Source organism: Castor canadensis, chromosome 3 (genome assembly GCF_047511655.1).
Source record: "Castor canadensis chromosome 3, mCasCan1.hap1v2, whole genome shotgun sequence".
Classification (NCBI taxonomy): domain Eukaryota; kingdom Metazoa; phylum Chordata; class Mammalia; order Rodentia; family Castoridae; genus Castor; species Castor canadensis.
Genome location: NC_133388.1, coordinates 61,890,623 through 61,912,073, shown reverse-complemented (window position 1 = coordinate 61,912,073; position 21,451 = coordinate 61,890,623). Strand labels below are relative to the sequence as shown.

Genomic DNA, 21,451 nt, shown 5'->3' with positions numbered 1-21,451 from the left:
TCACATATATCCTTAAACAGTTGTAAATACTTCATGTAACTTAGTAACACAGATGCTGTAGACTTACAAAAATTTAAAATACTATTTGAAAATTCACTTGACTTCTTTTCTAATTATTTACCTTTATAAATTTTGAATGAGAAGTCTATTTTGGCTGGGTACTGCTGGCTCACACCTGTAATTCTCACTACTTGGGAGGCTGAGATGGGTAAGATCATGGTTTAAGGTCAACTCAGGCAAATACTTCTTGAGACCCCATCTGTAAAATAACTAGAGCAAAATGGACTGGACGAAGGGCTCATGTTGTAAAGTACCTGCTTTGCAAGCACAAAGCACACCCCCAAAAAAGAAGTTACTTTTTATTTATCTTGGTATCTCTGATTTAGGGTTGACAGATTTATCAAATACAAATACAAAATGCTCAGATCAATATGAACATTAGATAAATAATACTTTTTACCTATAAGAATGCTCCAAGTGTTCTGTCATTCATGCCTATGTTAAAAAGTATTCATATTACTTGGAATCCCTAAATTTCATCTACCAATCCTATTCTGATTTTGACAAAAGGTCAAACTAAAAGTTCATTTTATTGTTTTTAATTTAAAAAAATTAAATTTAATTATGGCAAATTCATAAAGCTAAAATATTCATAATAAATTTGAAGAGCAAAACTTTACTATTTATTTTATTATGAATTTGCAGCACTCACTAATTTTGTAATTTTTTGGTATATATAATTGACAATTTATTATCAACAAATTTTAGTATTAGATTTTTTAAAAGAATGTTTGAGTTTTAGAGCACTAAAAGATGACAATTATGACAGGACATATACATACATAAATAAAGTATTAAATACTATCAAAATAGAAAGACCATAATTTAAATTGCTAATTATAATCTTTGTATCTTAGTAGAAGCAGCTGTAGCTCTCATCATGAAATCCACCTACTTTCTCATAAAGACCACTAAACTCACCTCAAATTCAATTATTTAATTTACAGTTTTTGTGCTTAATCATGGACTATCACAGAAAGCACAAATCCTATCTAGATGTATTTTTAGTTTTCTTCAAAATAAATCCCAAGCATCTTTTAAAGGCAAGTGTGATATATTTGATACATTGTAAGAACCTTTGTAAATGCCACAATGTTCCCAGTCAGCACAACAATGAAGGAAAAAAATAGAAAAAAAGAAAAAGGCCTGTGAAAGAAGTATCTGACATGGCTGCTTAACACTGCCAAGAATGGTTATACAACTAACTGAAGGAAACTGGCAGTACTCTGCTAACTCTGGTTTTACTGTAGCAAACTTTTCCTTATAAATGAGTTCTTAGCTTTTATTATACACCAGCCTAACGTGTACTCCAAGACCTTCATCTTTTTTTGGTGTTTGTCTGTCAGACATAACCTGGTAGTCACTAGTAAAAGCTTTGTATGCTATACCAAGAGGTCTTATGGTAGAAATCTTAAGAGTACTTCCAGGCTGTGTTGGTATACTTAAGGTCTTGATTGTTGGTGTAAAGGCTAGAGATGGCAATGACAAAGGAAATCTATCACGGATTTCCATGACATTTTTATCTATACATGGTTTCACATTAATCTTGATAGAGTCTCCATACATCCTCCCATCTTTGCTTAAGGCTTTTGGAGCCTGCAGTTTAGATTGATAACAAATATGCATTCAATTTCCTGTGTCAGATATCATGTGTTTTAAGATATTTCCATATTGTACAAATTATGCCAATATATCAGAAGCAGATGCTTGGGAAACTTCAAACACAGTCATCCAAGTGTGATCAAGGTAATCTTCCGAAGTCAAAGAATCTCATTGAGTATAAAAAGGATCCAACTTTGCAGGATGTAGTGTTGTCTTTTGTGGTTGACCAGTACTTGCTGGACTAAACGTACTTTGCCCTGTTCTAGGAATAGTAGTTCTAACTCCAATACAAGGACGCTGCATCACTGAAATATTTGTCTTGTCTTCTTGAAGTTAAAGGTGTTGCTCCAAGTCCTGGGCTGGAAATGTCATCATATGTATTTCTAATGGGTGGACCTCCACTTTTATCTTTATGAGCTGATACAACTAGTTGTGGTGGTGACCCACCTGCAAGTAAAGGTGATCTCATTTCCATTACTCCTACTGAAGGGCCACTAATTGATCAAGGTTGAGGAGTTACCAGAGCAGGCAAATCCTCCATTAAAAATCCAGGTAAGAACTGGGCATTAACTCCTGGCCTTGAAGATGTTGGTGAATCCAGCATCACTTGTTCTGATCTATAAAAGCCAATACTCAATGGTTCCTACCACCTGGATGGTTAGCTGTCACCCAACTCAGGCTTCCATTATATACAGATTCCTTTTGCAAACCCAGTGAGGGGGATCAAAACAGGAGCTCACAGACCCAGTAACTCAGGGTGGCACCTCAACCCTCTCCAGCATTGGTATTTTGAGACAACAAAAATAATTGCAATTGTTTGGATTTATACTTTATTTCTGTGTTGAAAAAATATCAATCTTATCTTTTAAAATAATTATTCTCTTTTTTAAACAATTAGTGTATTTTATGTACTATTGCTATGTATTTTAAGCAAAACTGATTAATAAATCATGAATTAACAAAAATATAGTAAGTACAAACTCATTTATGTGTTACTAGTTGCCTAATTTATTGGCAATTCGATTCCTTACTTGGGATGCATTCCTGTATTTTGGGATTCATTCTTATTCATTCCTGTTTTGTAAAACACCACTTCTTTTGCTTCTTCCTGCCTTTCAGCAGTTTCCACCCCTGTGCCATACTATTCCTTTAGTAATTTTATGTTTTCCCTTTAGAACTCCCAAATCTCTGGCATCAATGATTTTGTCTTTAGAGAGTTATTTATATCTAATATAAATACATATATCTAAATATAAACATTCATATATATTCCCATCATACTAATATAAGTAAGTATAGCATTAAACTGTACTTATACACTAAGAGTTCCAAAGTTTTTGTTCAAATTTGGTCCTCCCTATAAATTAAGATAATTATGACAAACATATATCTAATATTCTTCTGAACATCCCTCATCAAATTGCACCAATTCAACCTGCTACTAATGGAAGTGTCCATCCTCCACCACCACCACTTTTAAATATTTCTGCTTCCCTAGATCCTCTGTCATGACAGAATATTACCACTAATCATAGAATTGCCCAAGTTAACTATGTAAAAGTGAGTAATTTTCTCTGGTCACTGATGTCAAATTGGTCAACTTTCTCCCTCATTCAACCTTCAAATTCTTTTTCTAAATTGTCATTCTCTCTCCAATACTTTATATAATCTTACTTCAACATTCATCCTTTTCAATTGTTAATTATTTCAGTACTTTTACCACATATCCTTGCTTCTAGTTTTAATTTTTCAGAAATGGTTACCGCTCTCTGCCAGAATGAAAATATTTAATAAAAATTTCATCATATGTATAATTTCCACAATGAAACTCCTTGGTGTATCAGGTAAAGCCTTTCAGAGCTTGGTTCATATAATATTTTCCAAATACATTAGCTACTTCCTAAATGGATTTCTGTTCCAAGAACACCAAATTTTATATTCTAATGACAAAATAATATGGGGTGTTCTCTGCTACTGTTCAAAATAATTGCCTTCCTTGTGAGCCAAGATAACTTCTGCTATGAAATTACCCTCCCCTACCTCAATGAATCTAGATATAACCTTGTGAGGCCTTTGTATGCTACAAATATAGAGCCCTGATATATGGTATATTTGGGAAAAAGCTGTATAACAATTACCTCTTGAGTCTTTTTTCCCTTGCCAGAATGTTATTCTGTCGGCCTGGTTCCCTGAGGTATAGCAGACCTACAATGGCAATAACAAATATTATTAAAAAATATTTTTATTATTATAAATTACTGAAATGTGGAGGATCATTAGTTAGCACAACAGTCATACCAATTTAAAATTATGATCCATTTCCCATGGTATCTTGTGACTCTGTTAGAATGAATTATATGCTGTATTAAGAGGTTATTTTTATGACAGCTTTCTAAAAGTACTCAAATTTCTATATGTGTTAAAGCATCATGTCCCCTAATATGATAAGGTAGTCTTTATTGTACTCTAATACTAATTTCCTAAAGTACTTAAAATATATTTTACAGGCTTAAATATTTCAAATAACTCCTTTCAGATTTGGATCTTTCCTGTTTGCACATCAATGATTATTATCCTTACATTACAACTTATGTATTCAATATACTGATTGAAATATTAATGATTCAATATAGTAATATGAAAATATAGTAATTCTTATTTATGACTAATCCTACTAAGGCTGAGATTTTGTCTAGATTTTTCCCAAGGATATAGACTACTTAGCAAAGAAATAGAGACTTAAATCCAACCTTGTTTTCAAACCTTTGTTAATTTGGTATTTGGGTCAGCAATCAGTGAAAAATTTATGCCCATATCAACAAGTACTGAGTTACAGTCAGAAGTAAGAAGCTCTATTGTTCTATTACACAGTAGGTTGACTACAGGCAGAAGAAAAGTTTTAAAGAATTTTCACCAGATGAGAATGATAAGTATTTGAGGAGAAAGAGTACATTTAATCTACTTTAAGCATCATGTAATATATACATGCATCAAAACATAACATTATGTCCCATTAATAAGAATAATTTTTGTGTTTTTATGCATTAGCTAAAAAGAAAAAAACATCAAAAGTTGTTATAGCAAGAATAAGAAAAATATTTTCTCTCTGAATACCAAATCCCTTCCTGAATTAAATGTTATTCTCACTAAAGAATTGCCAGAATCTGTGGTCACTTCTATTTACTAGCATATCTACACATGGAATATACCTTAACATATATTTATGATATTTGCAAAACAGCCTTTGATGATGTGCCTAAACCCAGTACAAAGGTAATTATCAGACCCTTTCACATATTTCACATTCCTTGAAGGAAGGTACCAAAAATCAAGCAGAAATTTTCACCATAATTTTTTGGACATGTCTAGTTTGAAGCTAGTCATGCACGTAATTGAAATATACAAAATATACTCCCTGAAACATATTTTTTCTCATCTCTCTCATTCTATAAATGTCAATAGCACTCATTTTGCATAATTTCATATGAATTATTTTAACATATGTAAAAATAATATGCAAGTGATATTTTTAATTTAAAACAATGGCATACACCCCCTGTTCTATTTCCCCCTGATATTTCCTTAAGACAAGCCCTTGACCTCACTCTAGATGAATGAAATCATCTCTAAAGTTGTCTCTTTGCTTCCAAGTTATCCATTTGTCTTCAACAAATTAATGTTCTCCAATGGTACTTTCATCATGTCCCAAAAGTTTTATCATTTGCTGCAATTTACTGTATATAAATTCTCATACTTTATATGTGTGTGTGTGTGTGAAATTGATAATTCTTCTGGATTTAAATCTGTACATTAGAACAAGTTTATTGGATCAACCTACCAATGATTCAAGATCCTATTACCACTTCAAATAACTAGTAGTTGAAAGAATATATTTATTCATGAGAATAAAAATATGTTACAGTAAGAGAGGAGGTATATGTTTGAATAAGATTTAGTAAGGATTCTTGCTCCTGATAATAAGTTGAAATAGATTATATGCTAGCCTTCCTTCTCCAAATCAAATCAAGAAAATCTGCAGAACTGAAGAGGAGAACTAGGTCTGTATTAAAAAAAAATAATATAATGGAAAACCTCATTGTATATGTTGTCATTGCAACAACATTTCAAAAAAAAAGTATCAGTGACCAAAAATGTCCAGTTACTATAGAGTATGTAAGTACCTCATTCCTGTTGGGGTAAGAAATAGATTTATTCAGCCACAAAGAGGAATGAATTTTTTTCAAATTCAGGTAAATGGATGGAACTGGAGAACATCATCTTAAGTGAAGTTAGCCAGGTTCAGAAGGGCAAAAGCCACATGCATTCCCTCATATGTGGAATAAAGATGTAATACAAATACAGCATCTTTATGAAGGTAAGTCATAATGGGAGGTCACATTCGAGAGGGGAAGAAAGTTAAGAAGGTGAATACAGTTGATGTACTCTCTGTATAAAAATAAACATAGAATTTTTTAAACCAGTTGAAACTACCATAAGAAAAGGACTAAGGGAGAAAGAAGAAAAATAGAAGAGATGACACAATTTGGGATATGATACATATATACATGTAAGTGCCATACAGAAACTCTCTTTATAGCTGTCTTAAGGCAAAAATGTCATTGTTTTTTTTTCTTTTATACGATTGGAGAGCAGGAGGGTGGAACAGGTCTTGACTGGGGGATTGGTACTAGTGGGCGGGGGGAGGAAGTGGGGAAAGGGTTTGGGAGGGTGAATATGGAGCAACTACTGTGTGCACATGTATGTAAATGGAAAAATGATAGCCACTGAAACTATTCTAGGAATTGGAGGAGGGGGATATATAGGAGAATGGTGGAGGTGTGAATTCAAGTATAATATAGTGTAAAAACTTTTGTAAATACCACAATGTGCCCTATCTTCTCTTCCAACAAATTGCCAAGGTAGAAACTAAAAAAAATCTTTAGCTGGTAAAATAAAAATGAAAAAAAAATTTTCTTCACTGAGAAGATATTGTGCCTGAGTGAAAATCAAGGTAGCAAGCACTGCTTTTGTGTTGCCTGAGTTGCTCCGCTTGGGATTCAATCTGATTCTCTTAAATTCACATTAATAACAGGATGTCCTCTGACCTTCCCTCTACACAAGTAGACAGCAATGCTGATGAACATGTAAAATGGTTTTAACTCTGAAAAAAATAGTTATAGCTCTTGAAAAGAACTGTAATTCCAGTAAGTGAAAATATTGAACTACATCTCAATTATGAATGAAAACTGCTGGTGTGGACAGGTGCAGTTTTCCCAAATTACTGCAGAAAAGTTAGCAATGATTGAACAAAGTTTAGAATTATGGGAAATCACAGTAATATTCTGTTTAGAGAGGCAGAAAGTATGCATGCAAAGAAATAATTTCAAATAATGGATTTAGCAGGGAATACTCTGGAAGCAATAGGTATAGGCAAGGACTTCCTCAATAGAACCCCAGCAGCTTCGTAACTAAGAGAAAGGATGGACAAATGGGACTGCATGAAATAATAAAGCTTCTGCATGGGAAAAGAAAGGGTCTAAAAACTGAAGAGACCACCCACAGAGTGGGAGAAAATATCCACTGGCTATATATCAGACAAAGAGCTGATAACCAAAATATAAAGGGAGCTCAAAAAACTAAACTCCCTCAAAATCAATGAATCAATAAAAAAGTGAGCACTGAACTAAATAGTACTTTTTCAAAGGAAGAAATCCAAATGGTCCAAAAAAAATGGAAAAATGCTTTATTACTGGCCATAAAGGAAATATAAATCAAAACCACACTAAGATTCCACCTCACTCCTGATAGAATAGCTATCAAAAACACCACCAACAATAAATGTTGGCTAGGATATGGGGAAAAAGGAATCCTTATACACTGTTGGTGGGAATGTAAGCCAGTATAACCACTTTGGAAAACAATATAGAGGCTTAAAAATTTAAACATAGATCTGCCATATGATCCAGCAATACCACTCCTAGGGATAATCCCAAAGGGATGTGACTCTGGTTATTCCATAGGTACCTGCACCCCATGTTTATTGCAGCACTATTCACAATAGCCAAATTATGGAAACAACCAAGATCTCCCACTACTGACGAATGGTTTAAGAAAATGTAGTATTTATACTGAGTGGAATCTTACTCAGCCACGAAAAAGAATGAAATCTTGTCATTCTCAAGTAAATGGATGGAACTGGAGGACATCATCTTAAGTGAAGTTAGCCAGGCTCAGAAGGCCAAACATCACATGTTCTCCCTCACTTGTGGACTTTAGACCTAAAACAAATGCAGTAATATTACTGGACCTGGGTCACACACTAAGGGGAGAACACGTTCAGGAGGAATTGGGAAAGGTAGGAAACTCAAAACATGAAAGTGTTTGATGTGCACACTGCAGAGGAGTGCATATAGTAATCTTAAACTGACAGAGGCCACTATGGGAAGGTGACCGGGAAGTAATGAAGAGGTCTGGGAGAGATGAATCAATTAGGGTTGTAATATACTTGTGCATGGAAGCAATGCAAGGAATCTGTCTGTATAGCTATCCTTATCTCAAACTAGCTAAAATGCTATGTCTTTCTTATTATTGCTTATGTTTTTTTCTTTAACAAAATTGGAGAAGAGGGCAGAACAGGTTCTGCCTGGAAGCAAGGGGTGTGGGCGGTAGAGGGAGAGAGTAGCGGGTAAGAGGGAGAACTGACCTCAAAAATGTATGCATCTATGAATGAGTGAATAAAAAAATAATGGATTTAAATGTTCTGGAAACTTAAACTGAAAATATTCAATTTCAAAGGGTTCATAGGATGTCACATGAAATATATAATTAAAATTACACAGAGCAGAAACTGTGGCTGACACCTATAACTTTACCTTCTTGAAAAGTGTATATAGGAGGATTATGGTTTAAGGTCAGATTGCAAAAAAATAGCAAGACTCTATCTCAAAGAACAAGCAAGATATGGAAGTGTTTATCTATTATTCTAGCTATGTGAAGAGGTAGTGGGATCATGATCCTAGGCCATTTTAGGACAAAAGTCTCAAAACCCTATCTGAAAAATAATTGAAGCAAAAAGGACTGGGACCATGGCTCAAGTGGCACAGTACCCACAAGACCTAGCACTCACAAGGCCCTGCATTCAAATCCCAGTATTGCCAAAATAGCAACAACAAAAAATAACATAGCACATTTAATAATATTAAAACAAATCAGACTCTGAAAGCCTTATGAGCAAAATAGCAAATTACCTACAAATGAACAAAGAACAAATTGATTTTATCTTTCTCAAGAGCACCATGAGATGATGTAGTTACATTTTTACAAAATTATAATAAAATAAATTGAAACCAAGAATTGTAATCTATTCAAATAACTAATCTTCATGACAATGAAAATGTTCTAAGGTATACAAGAACTTAAAATGTTTGCCAAATGAAGACACACTTTAAAAATATTCCTTCAAGAATTTAATAAAGAAAAGAAATTCAAGAGAATGTTAAAAAAATACATAGACAATACATAGACAATGATAACATAAAACTAGCAATTGTATTATGCATAAAAAGTAAAATCCATGAAATATAAGCATAAAAGAAAAATTCTAAGTAATATTGTATGAATGGATAAGAAGTATGTGACATATTGCTAAAGTAATTGACTTAAAAATAGACAACATATAATTCATATACTGTATAATTAATTCTTTCAGAAGATACAGCCAATATCATAGTAACATTTTGCATAATAACATTTTACTGTGTTCACAAGGCTGTGTATCCTTTGTCACAATCCAAATTACAACATTTTATTGATCCCCCAAAGAAAACTTGCACCAACTAGCAATTATCCTGCATTTCTTTCCAAACCCCCTAGCCCTAGGTAACCACTAATCCCTTTTATTTTGTATTTTTTGTAGGTTTATATATTCTGAAAATTGTAAATAAATGTAACCATACAACCTGTGGTCTTTGATGAATTGTCTTTTTCATAAACCAAGGCTAGTTCATGTTAGAACATCTGTCAGTTCATCAATCACTTTATTGTTGAATGACATTGTATGCTATTGGCTATTCCATGTTTTATTAAGGCTCTTATCAGTTGATGGAGATTTTAATTACTTACACATTTTCATATTATGAATAACACTGCACATATTTGTTTAAAATTTGAAAAGCACACATTTAAATTTTTCTGCATATCTCCCTGAGTGTAATTTCTATGAAAAACAATCTTTTTTAAGTTTTTCAGGAATTTGCCAGATTTTTTTCTAGAGCATCTAAACAATTTTACATTCACTAGAAAAACATTTTTCAATTACTACACATCTTCACTTAGTCTACCTTTTTTATACAACAAAGTGGGTGTGAAGTACTATATCATTGTGGCCTTGATTTGCATTTCCCTGATAGCTAAGAATTTTGAACATCTTTTTATGCATTTACCTATCATTCCTGTGGCATTGTTGGAGAATGTCTATTCAGTGCTATTATCTGTTTTTTAATTTTGCAATTTGTCTTTTTCTTAGAGGGATTAATAATTTTTTATATGTTCTATACATAGGTTCCTTCATGGATGTATGATTTGAAAATTTTCCCTCATAATTTTTTTACTATTTATAATGTCTTTTTCAAATTTATTTTTTTCAGCTACCAGGGACTGAAGCCAGAGTTTGTGCATGCATTATACCACTTGACCAGGCCCCGGCCCTCTTGCTTGCATTTTGTTTCTGAAGTACGTTTCCTTAGCTTTGCCCTGGCATGCTTCAAACAAGCAACCTTCTACTTTAGCCTCCTGAGGAGTGTGGATTATAGATGTAGGCCACTATTCCCAGCTTAAATTTGATGGAGTCTTTTGAAGAGCACATGTTTTGTATTGTGAATTTTGATAATGTTCAAAGTGTGTCTGGCAAACTTTTTTTAAATTGTAGTGCTTGATGAGGATATCTTGTGGTATTTACAAAAAAATCTGTCAATATATCATACTTGAATTTACTCCCTCCACCATACTCTTTTATCCCATCCTCTCCTGATTCCTGCAATAGTTTCAGCAGATCTCATTTTTCCATGTACATACATGTATACATATAATTGCACTATATTCAACCTCCTTCATCCTTTCCTCACATCCTCCCTGCTCCCAGTGATACAAACATCACCAGGCAGAATCTGTTCCACTCTCCTATTCTCCAATTTTGTCAAAGAAAAAAACAAATGACATTTTTGTTTCTTTACAGTAGCTATGCAGGAAGACTCCTTGTGACATGTCCATGTATATATGTATTATAACCTTAATTGGTTCATCTCCTCTGTTTTTGTTCTATCTTTGCTCCCTTATTATGGTGGTTTGAACAGGTTTAAAGATTCTATATTAATTCTTATATAGAGAGTACATCAACCTTACTTACCTTCTTAACTTCCATTTTTTTACCCTCCCTGTCTCATGTGACTTCCCATTAGCATGACCTGTTTTTCATAATATTGCTGTATTTGTATTAGGTCTATATTCCACATTTGACAGAAAACATGCAGTTTTTATCCTTCTGAACCTGACTAACTTCACTTAAGGAGATGTTCTCTAGTTCCCTCCATTTACCTGCAAATGCAAAAAATTAATTCTTCATTGTGGCTGAATAAAATTCCATTGTCAGTGTCCATTCTTCTGTAGTGGGGCACATTGGCTATTCCATAGCTTAACTGTTGTGAATAATGCTGCAATGAACATGAGTGTGCAGGTGCCTTTGTTGTAACCTGACTTACATTCCTTCTGGCAAATTTTAACAATATCAACTTAGTCTTGTGATTCTTCCCACAGGATGTCTTTCCTTTGTTTTGTTATTCTTTAATTTCTTCCAAGAATGTATTCTGGTTTTCAAAATATAACATTGCTATTACTTTAAAAATTATAGTTTCATTTTTCTTTAATTGATAATAATTATCTGTATTTATAGGGCACAATGTGGTATGTATATATAGTGAATGATCAAATCAGATTAATCACCGTAACATCAACTCAAATATTTATCATTTGTGTATTTTAAATCTTCTTTTAGTAATTTTGAAACACAATGGATTATTAATTATAGTCTTCTTGCTGTGCAATAGAATACCAGAATTTGTTGTAACTTATCTCACAAAACCACAATTTGGACCTTTGGAGAAAAATCTCACTTTTCACCATTCATTTCCACTCTTCAACTTCTGATAACTACCTTTCTACTCTTGACTTCTGTGAGTTAAACATTTTTTTTCATGTAGATGAGATTAGAAAATATTTGTCTCTCTGTACTTGGTTTATATCACTTAACATATAATGTCATATAAGTTTCATCCATGTTGTTGTTGCAAATGACAGAATTTTAGTGGTTTTTAAGTCTTATGAATATTCCATTTTTTGCATACATATGTCATGTTTTTCTTTATTACTCCATTCATGGACAGTTAGATTGTTTTTATCTTTGCTATTATGTGTAATACTGCAACAAATACAGAAATGCAGAAATCCCTTCAACTACAAACCATTGAAGAAAGAAATTGAAAAAGAGTACAGAAGATGAAATAACCTCCCATGCTCATGGATGGGCAGAATCAGCATAGTAAAAATGGCTGTTCTATCAAAATCAATCTACATATTCAATTCAATTCCCATTAAAATACCAATGACATTCATCACAGAGAATGAAAAAGCAACCCTAAAGTTCATTTGGAAACAGAAAAAAACACAAATAGCCAAGGCAATACTCAGCAAAAACAGCACTGCTGTAGGTATCACAGTACCCAACTTCAATCTATACTATAGAGCTGTAGCAATAAAAACAGCAGGGTACTGGCACAAAAGCAGATATGAAAACCAGTGGAACAGTTGAATAGAGAACTCTGATATGAATCCATGCAGCTACACCCACCTAATTTTTGACAAACATGCCAAAAACATAAGATGGAGAAAAGACAGAGTCTTCAACAAATGTTGTGTGAAAACACGATATCTGCCTTCATAAAACTGAAACTACATCCATGCCTGTCACTCTGCACAAGTATCAACTCAAAGTGATTAAGGACCTTAATATCAGACCTGAAACCTTGAAGCTAGTACAGGAAAGAGCAGGGAATACACTGGAAGAAATAGGCATAGGCAAGGATTTCTCAGTAGAACTCAAGATGCTCAGCAACTAACAGAAAGGATTGACAAATGAAAGTACATGAAGCTTCTGCACAATAAAAGAAATGGTCTCTCAATTGAAAAGGCCACCCACAGAATGAGAGAAATTCTTTGTTAGCTATACAACAGACAAGGGACTGATAACCAGAATAGATAACCAGAATAGATAGGGAGCTCAGAAAAGTAAACTCCCAAAAAAATCAATGACCCAATAGATAAATGGGCAATTGAACTGAACAAACTGTTTCAAAGTAAGAAGTCCAAATGGCTAAAAAAACACACGAAAAAAGTGCTTACCATTACTGGCCATAATACCACACTGATTCCACCTCACTTCTGTTAGAATAGCTACCATTAAGAAAACCACCAATAACTAATGTTGGTGAGTCTGTGGGGAAAAAGGAACCATCATACCCTGCTGGTAGGAATGTAAGAAAGTAAAACCACTATGGAAAACAATACGGAAGCTCCTTAAAAAACTAAAAATAGATCTGCCATACCATAATCAATACCTCTCCTTTGGATATACCTAAGGAATGCAACTCAGGTTATTACAAAGGCACCTGCACACCCATGTTTATTGCAGGTCTATTCACAATAGCCAAGCTATGGAAATGGCCAAGATGCCCCACTACTGATGAATGGATTAAGAAAATGTGGTATTTATACACAATGGAAATTTACTCAGTCATGAAGAAGAATTAAATTTTGTCATTCACAGGTAAATGGTTGGAAATGGAGAACATCATCTTAAGTGAAGTTAGCCAGGCTCTGAAGACCAAAAGCCACATGTTCTCCCTCACATGTAGATTACAGACCTAAAACAAGTGCAGCAATATTATGGGATACAAGTTACACTAAGGGGAGGCTGCACTTAGGAGGGATAGGGCAAGGGAAGACAATCAAAAACTTGAATGTGGTAGAAGTGCTCACTGTACAGGTATGAATATAGAAATCTTAAACTTGCCATGGGAAGGGGACTAAGGAGGAGTAAAGAGGACTTGTACAGATGAACCAGTTGGGGTTGTAATACATATATTCATGGGAAGAACACAAGGAATCTCCCTGTATAGCTATCTTTATCTCGAACTAGCAAAAAACTCCATGATTCTCTTATTATCTTCTATGGTTTTTCTTCAATAAAATCAGAACAGGAGGATGGAACAGGTTCTGCTGGGGCAGGGGGATTGGCACTGGTGGGAGAGGAGACGTGACAGGGAAATGTGTAGGAGGATGAATATAAATGCAAAAATGATATCTGTTCAAACTGTTTTAGGAATCACAGGAGGGGAGATGAAAGAGAGCAGTGGAGGGAGTGAATTCAAGAGTGATATATTTGATATATTGTAAGAACCTTTGTAAATGCTACAACGTACCCTAACACAACACAAAAGTAATAAAAAAGAAAAAAAAATCAATTGACAATAGTTGTGTGGTTTCATTTATGCTCTCTCTTTTCTATTCAATAATATGGTGTTTTAATTACTATAGCTCTGCCATGTATTTTGAAAATTGTTTCTTGGTTAATACTGCTATGTATTTATACTCATTTGCAATTCCATGTGAATTTCAGGATACAGTTTTTCTATTTCTGTGAATGATGGCATTGTCATTTTGATAATGATTGCATTGAACCATAGATTACTTTGGATACTTTGAACATTTAAAAAATTTGAATTTTTCCAGTCCATGAAGATGGAGTCTCATTCCATTTTTTCTCTAAGATCTTTAATTTCTTTCATCAGTGCTTTATTGTTTTTATTTTATAGATCTTTCACTTGCTTAAATTTATTTCTAAAAAAATTTTTTTGGATGCTATTATAAGTGGGATTATTGTCTTAATTTCATTTTCAGACATTTCACTATTAGTGTATAAAAAGCTACTGATGGCTGTAAGATGACTTTGCATCTTACTACTTTACTGATGTTGTTTATTAGTTCTCACAGTGGAGAATAAGGATTTCCTTTATATAAATTCATATAATCTGAAAATAATTCCATTTCATTCTTTCCTTTTGAATATATACAACTTATTTTTCTTGCAAAATTCTTCTATCTACTAATTCTGGCAACATATTGAAAAGAAGTAGTAACAGTAGCTATCCTTATCATGCTCCAGATCTTAAATTCTTTCAGGTTTTCACCACTGAACATGATGGTAGATCTGGGAATGTCATACATGGCCCACAATGAGTTGTGTTTATGTTTTTTAAAAATCAAATTTTGTCAACTGTTTTTGTCTTCATCTATTGAGATAATTGTATGATTTTTATCTTTCATTCTGTTTGTAGGGTGAACCACATTTATTTATATGTATATGTTCAACTAAACATGAGTTTCTACTCCAGGAATAAATCTTATTGGATTGCAGTGAATGATCCTTTGATGTATCATTGATTGATATTTGCTAACATTTTTCTGAGAATTTTTGCATTTGTGGTCATTAATGATATTAGGTTGTGGTTCTTTTTTTCTTGCAGTGCCTTTGACTTTGTTAGCAAAGTGGCACTGCTATTGTAAAATGAGTTTGAAAATACTCCTTTTTCTTTAATATTTTGAAGGAGTTTGAAAGAGGTTATTGTTGGTTCTTTAAATATTTTAATATTTGATAGAATTCACTATGAAGATTTATGGGAAGAAATCCTGAGATTTTCTTTGAAGTAAATCTTTTCATTAAAAATTTAATTTCCTTCACTTCTGATTGATCTATTCTTACTTCGAATTTTTTTGTGATTCAGTCTTGGTATCTTAAATGTTTCTAGAAGTTTATACATTTCTTTTACGTTATTCAACTTGTTGGCAGATAATTTGTGTTTCATTTATTAAATATATTCCCCAGAATCTTACTGTCTTTGTGTTATGATAGATAAAGAGTTTAAAGTTCACTTTTAGAGTCATCATTACAAATATATAAAATATCATTTATCTATCTAGCTAGCTAGCTAGCTATCATCAACCATCTTCTATATTTCCTGAAAACTTTCTGAATTTACTTATTACCTCTAATTGTTTTATAGTAGAGTCTGTAGAATTTCTCTGCATGTGAGACCTATCCTGCCATTTGTAGATAGAAATGAGTTTACATTTTCCTTACTAATCCGTACACATTTTGTTTATGACTAAATTTCTGTGAAACGAAGCATCGAGAATGGCCAACTTGTCTTGTTCATGCTCATAGGAAGAAACTCTTAATCTTTTGCTGTTCAGTATGATGTTAGCTGTGGGAGTTTATAGATATAACTTGTCAGTTTGAGAAGTTACTTTATATTCCTAGTTTTTGGGTGTTTCCATCATGAAGCCAGGCTAAATTGTACTTTAAAATTGAATCTTATTTAAATGATTCTGTGCTTTGTCTCTTTTATTTAATGATTTTGTGAATTAAACTTACTGATTTTCACATATTAAACAAATTTCGCACTCGTATCATAACTCCCACTAGCTCATGCTTTATAAATCTTTTATTGTGCATATTGCTACATTAATTTGCTAAAAATTTAAATGCTTTTATTAACATATAATACTTGTACAAGAGGGTTTCATTGTGGCAATTCCATATATGCTTACATCATAACCTAGTTAGGTTTATGCCCTCCATTGTTAGCCCTCATCCCTTTCTCCCCCTACTTAAAACAATTCAACAAGTTTCATTGTTCTATTTTCATACAAGTATATACAACAAGTATATTCACCCTCCTTTACCCCTCTTTATTCACCCTTCCAACCTCTAATAGGTCCTATTTTACCTTCCTGTCTTTTAAAAAAAATAATTAATTTCTCAAAGAGGTTTTATATGGTATTTCACCCATGAATATATTATATTCTAATCAGATTAGTCCCTCTGTTACTCTCACTTACCTTTTCCTTCCTACCCATATTATTAAACACCTTTCAAGGTATTTCATTATGCTACTTTTTATGCAGATGCAATGTATTTCATTATTATTCAATAGCATTCTCTTCTCTTCTCCCTCCTCCCTTTACACCCCAATCCCCTCAAACACTCCCACTATTACAAACATGACATGTATATTTACATTTATATGTATATATACTTATATACAGATATATCTGTTAGTAATTGTGTGTACATTTATCTTTTGTACCTAACTTACACATATGAGTGAAAACATGGAATCTCTGTCTTTTTTCTTTCTGAACTTGGCTTACTTCATTTAACATGATTATTTTCAGCTCTATCCACATATCTGCAAATGACATAATTTCATTCTTCTTGGTGGCTGAATAATATTTTATTGTGTAAATATGCCACATTTTCTTACTTCAATCATCAATTTTAGGGCACCAGGATGGTTCCATAACTTGGCTATTGTAAATGGGTTTTGTTGCTAGTATTTTATTTAAACTATTAAAGTTAATTTTGAAGTAATAAAGTTCTATAGTTTTCTTATGATGTCTTTCTCGGCTTCGTAATTGTATTTTAAGATTTAATCTTTAAATAGATTATAGGTAGATAGATGATAGATAAATAGATAGATAAATAGACACACATCCTTAAAGATAAATATATGTGTATATATTATTCCAATGATTTTTATGTATTAAAATATGGACCTCTTTCAAGGAAAAGAGAACACATAAAAAACTGGAAATTTATTTTTAGATTTTTTTTCAGAGTAAAGTAGTACTATCTAATGGAAAGCAAAAAAAGAAAGAAAATAAAGAAGCATATATCATGATCAAGCAATTGGAAACTGTGCAGAACAACACTAGAAGTTTAATTGAAATGCTATGCATTAGATGAGCTAAACTCACCAATGTTAATGCAACCTTTGAATGGATTGAACAACCAGATATTACAATACACTGTTAGGGAAGATCCAGTCAATACAAAAAGACATAGAAATGTTACAAATTAAAGAATAGGCACCTATAAAAAACAAAGAAAAACCAAAATAAATCTAGGATAGAAATTTTCTACTGAAGAACTTGAATTCAAACACAAAATAGGAAAATATATACCATAAAATGCAATAAGAGAGCATGAAAATAGACAATCAAGAAAATAGCACCTAACACTAAAATACTTGCATTATGTTGAACCATAATTGGAAAACCTTCAAAAAGATATATTAGTTTAAAAATATTATATATTGACCTCTCTAGCATTACTCTCTCACTAACTAGAAGCTGAGTGATAAAAGCATCAAGACACGAATTTGTAAATGTTATTGATAATCTAATAATGCCTGTAAACATGGATATATTCTTAAATGCATAAATTATCAGAATTAACTAAAAGGAAAATGAGATATTTAAATATGAAAATAAGTATTTTAAACTACTCTTATCATATAAATAATTGCACACTTAATTTCCACCCAATAATGAAATTCCCTCAGTGCACATCAGATATCTACTTTCTACCACAAGAATCTCTGAAGAGCTGTGATCATTTTCTATTTCACTTTTTAAAAACTTTATTAGTTTCTTATAGCTGTACCAGGGGTACATTGTGGCATATAAAAAAGTTTTCATTGTATATCGAATATATCATACTTGAATTTATGCCATTATTCTCCTTTATCCCCCTTTTGCTCATTCCTGGAATAGTTTCAACAGATCTCATTTTTCCATTTATATACAGGTTGTACACAGTGTTTGTACTATATTCACCGTCCTCTCTCCTCCAACTAGCACCAGCTCACCCAAACAAGACCTATTCAACCCTCTTGCTCTCTGAGTTTGTAAAAGAAAAAAATGACACTTTTGTTTGGACAAAAACAGTATTTCTTAATATCAAGTATAGACATGATCAGCTAAAAGCAACTAGAACAATGCATTAGAAAGACAATAGCTTTGAAGAAAACATTTGTTAAAGAATTGAAATATCTTAATTTCATAAAAATCACCTATAAATCGGGGCTCACTCTTTCCCCTGTCTTACACTAGTGAAAGACTATACACTTTCATATTATTTAAATAATTGCATTGGAAAGTCATAACTACTTTACTTTATTGACTCCTTACATATTCAAAATCAATTGTTTCATGCCAGTTTTACTATATATCCTGCTCTCCATTCATAGGCCTTGTTGTACCCTGGGTTTGTCTAGCAATTTAATTAGGCAAAATGTCATTGCCAAACCACACTGATGCTCCAGGTGGCTGTTGTCAATAGATTCAAGTCCTCTCTGGGTCTCTTTTTCTGTTTTGTGGCCAAGCTCTAGTGGAGCTGGAAATGAAGAAAAAAAAAGAAAAATCTGACAATATAATCTTTCAAGGTCAGTCCAAAATTCCATTCTATCCCCCTACATTTTATCTTGGGCACTATTCTGGTTTGAACTCTGGGCTTTGTGCTTGCAAGCTTCCAACACTGTCCCACATCTTAAATTAAAGTGATATCTCTTTCTATTCCATTATGATTATAATACTTTTTGCTAATACTATGATTTATTGTTACGTTAACTTTTAATAGGTCTTATTGTGGTTATGAAAGCACTGACTATATTTGCTAAATATCTACAAAACCTAAATTCACAATGAATAATAGTATTTGATTACATTAATGGATATGTGATATTTCACTGATAAAAACTGAGTTCCCAGAAAATTTAGATCAGCATTTTAAAGTTGATTATTGTATTAGCTTCTTTTGCATAGCTGTGATCATTACCTGACAGAAGAACTTAGGGGAGGAAAGACTTATTTTGTTTCATGGTTTCAGAAGTGTCTTTGCATCATGGTAGAAAGACAGCAGAGAAGTTCACATCGTGGTGGACAGAAAATACACAGCAGGAACACAAAAATACAAGATAAAGTCCTCAAAAATATGCCCTAGTGAGCTACTACCTCCAACTTGGCACCTTCTACTTTTTGCAACCCACCAATAATGCCATCATATTATGACTACATTAAAGATTAATCCATTGATAAGTCAGATTCCTCATGATTTTCCATTCAGCCGTAAAAAGAAGGAAATTCTACCATTTGCAGCAACGTGGATGAACCTAGAAGACATTATGCTAAGTGAAATAATCCAGATAAAGCAAGCACTCCAGATCCCACTTATTTGTGTAATCTAAAACTGCCAGTCTCAGAAATAGACAGAAGAGTGGGACAATAGTTCCTACAAGCTAAGGAGATAGGGAAATAGGAGATTTGGGTCAAAGAGAACTAATTTTCAGTTATGAAATGAACGACTTCTGAGAACAGAATGTACACCAAGGTGACTATAGTTTAAAAAACTTTATTGAATACCTTAAAGTTGCTAGGATAATTACATCTTAAATGTCCTTACCAAAAAATGTAAAAATCTAAATAAGAGAGATAATGTTTTCATTAAGCTGGTTATGGTAATCATTTTATACATGATTAATTTATGATTTGATAAATGATTATCAAATCATCAATATCATGAATCTTCTATATTATCATTTTTCCAAATGTACCTTAATAAACTGGAAAAATACAGAACAAAAAGATAATAGGGACAGATATCATACCCTATTTGTTTCTGGCTCTTCAAAACTGAAATTAGGTCCATGAAGAACTAACACCTTGATTTTAGGGCAGACTTCTGCTATAGTATTAACTGAGCTCACCAGGAATTAAAACAGCTGCTTTCTCCTTTTTTTATTACTCTGAGGATATTTCTTACTTTCTTATCAAGTCAGCTATATATTTAAGTACTTTAACATTTTAAAGTACTGTTTACTATACTGTTTAATACTCTAGAAAATAAGAAAGAGAAAATATCTTACACATTTTCTTACACATGCTTAAGAAATCTCAAAATTTAGAATAATTCAGGAAGGTTCTCCTTCACTTCTACTATGTCCATCTTCAAATAATATTTAAATTATCCCAGGACTCAGTTCTAACGTTCAACATTTGCTGTTAATCTGGAAGTTGCACCAAGGCTAATTTGTAGGAATTAAAAAGGAAGCATAAAGAACGTAGTCTGTGATTTCAAGCAATTTATGTTTTTTTGGACTAGAGATAGAACAAACACCTAAATTTAACGTCTTCTCTGTTCTGAAACAGATGCTTTACTTGACACTTAGTTTCATTTTAAAGTGGCTTAAAAAACAATCAGTCTTTGGCTTTTCTTCAATGTCATGTAAATCTTTCATTATATTTCATGGCAGTAAAGAAAAGATAAATAATTTAGCTATGGTTCTAAATAAGAGTTCTTAGCTTAGAATTTATATTTTGTTAATTGTGCACATACAATAAATGCAAGCATTTTATTTATTTATATTATCTGTGATACTTTAGAATTTAAAGCCATTAAGTAAGAGATGTATAAGGTAGTCTTGAAGCTTTACTAAGACAAATTATTTTCTTAAAGGAAATATTAGTATTAGACATTAAAATACTTGTAATAGCTACATATGAGTATGTTTATATTTTATATAAAAGTGATATCTTTTTATTCCCAATTTTCCTATTATTACCTAGACAAGGGTCAAAGAAGTTAAATTACTTCATCAAATTAAGTGAATTAAGATCTGAACTTAGGCCCTAAGTCATGTGTTCATCAAAGACATGTTCTCTTGCTCTTGTTACTGCAAATATAGCATGACTGAGAGCATGGCCCAGGGAAGGGCACTTATATGTGAACAAAATTGTCTGCATACTCTGAAACTTCTAGAATATTTATTTTTATTTTTGT

At 32.6% G+C, this 21,451-nt stretch overlaps 1 pseudogene; it reads right to left on the bottom strand.

Annotated features, from left to right (window-relative positions):
* Positions 1 to 1,335: 1,335 nt before the first annotated feature.
* LOC109675104 (nucleoporin NUP35 pseudogene) overlaps positions 1,336 to 21,451 on the bottom strand; it is a 45,396-nt pseudogene continuing 25,280 nt past the window's right edge.